Source organism: Gymnoscopelus braueri, assembly GCF_963280865.1.
Source record: "Gymnoscopelus braueri genome assembly, chromosome: 19".
Lineage (NCBI taxonomy): Eukaryota > Metazoa > Chordata > Actinopteri > Myctophiformes > Myctophidae > Gymnoscopelus > Gymnoscopelus braueri.
In genome coordinates, this window is record NC_137621.1 from 4,103,610 (window position 1) to 4,105,382 (window position 1,773).

Consider the following 1,773-nt stretch of genomic DNA (forward strand, 5'->3'; position numbering starts at 1 on the left):
TCTGTCTGTCTGTCTGTCTGTCTGTCTGTCTGTCTGTCTGTCTGTCTGTCTGTCTGTGTGTGTGTCTGTGTCTGTGTGTGCGTGCGCGTGCGCGTGTGCCTGCGTGCGTGCGTGCGTGCGCAAACGTTTTGACTTTCCTGAGCACTTCAGGAGGAAAGCAAAGTGGGAGCTCGTCCACGTATTTACGATATGCTGAAAAAAATATACCAGTTACCGAGTGTCTGTTCTTTGCATGTTCACGTCCGCTGGTTTCATCTGATCGCCGACAGTTGAAATATTTTCACACACAGACACAGACAGACACACAGACAGACACACACACACACACACACACACACACACACACACACACACACACACACACACACACACACACACACACACACACACACACACACACACACACACACACACACACACACACACACACACAGGCTGATCAAATATTTCCAGCCCTGGGCGTTTGGAAGAGCCCGCCTTGTGTTTTCAGCCGGGGAAGAGAGGGGGGGGGCTTTGGTGGTGGGTGGACACACTGCCTGAAACCTTTCATTGTTAAAGCCGCAAGTAGTACTGCCTGAAGCTGGTATCTCCTCAAGACTAAAAGTAGCCGTGCCTGAAGCTCATAACGCAGTATCTCCTGCATGACCCAAGTGGCATGCATGGGATGCCTTGTTTTCTCTATAGGTCAGTCGTTCTCAAAAGTGCGCTCCAGGGACCTCCTCGAGGGGTCTTCCTAATTGACCCGTGCATGTCCGTAAATGAGAGTGTACAAATGGAACCAAATGAACCCGTAAGGGTCCATTTGCTTCCATCCTCTCAGAGTATCTTGGTACACTCTTTAATAAACAGTCTCTTTAATAAACAGTCATTTTCAGTGTTACAGTTCCAATTCTGTCTGATCATTATTTGTGCTACATCCTGATTGGACGGTATACCGACCTGAAAATGTGTTTTCGGTTCACCAAAGAGCTGGAGAGACGATGGGACTCCTGTTACTGAACAAACACTCGTATAGCGATGAGTTCTATCAGCATATAGAGCTATTTAACTAGCCTGGTTCCAGACCATAGACCCCGCCCACTCTCTGAGTGAACCGCCCCCCTCTTGGTCTGGTGTTGTAACGTGAACCTAGGATTTATTCGGCGCAAAAAGTACCGTCCAATGAGAGTCGGAGGTGTGGGTCCCTTTTGATTGGTTTAGGGAAATTCTAAACCAATTCTAATGGGTTTAGGGAAATTCTAATCCCCTCCCCCTTGTAATCGCCCACACTGGAGCCAATGTCAGACTGAAGCTCCACACAGCTTCAGTCTGATAATCAGGCTATACTATTTAACACTTATTTTAACAAACACATAATTATCACTTATCCTACTTTTAACCCATTAAGACCTGAAGTAGCATCTGTGTCACTTTTTCATTTGAGCCAAAAAGCATTATTTTACACTTTTCAAAAGTATAGCAAAAGTATAGCAGATCTACAAGCTCGTAGCGCGGCACCGAGTGCCGCGCTACGAGCTTGGAGATCTGCTATTTTTGAAAAATCGAGAAAATGTGTGCAAATTAATATATTTACTTTCTTTTAAAGCGAACATTTTTAACTCAAATCTTTGCTTCTCGGACCCCCTGGAACAACATATTTTTAGATGGGGGGCCGCGGTCAAATACATATAATTTTGGGGGTCCTTGACATGAAAAAGTTTGAGCACCTCTGATATAGAAACATACGTTTTTCAGAAAACTGTTGGGATTTAGAAGACATTTTGTAGAAATCAG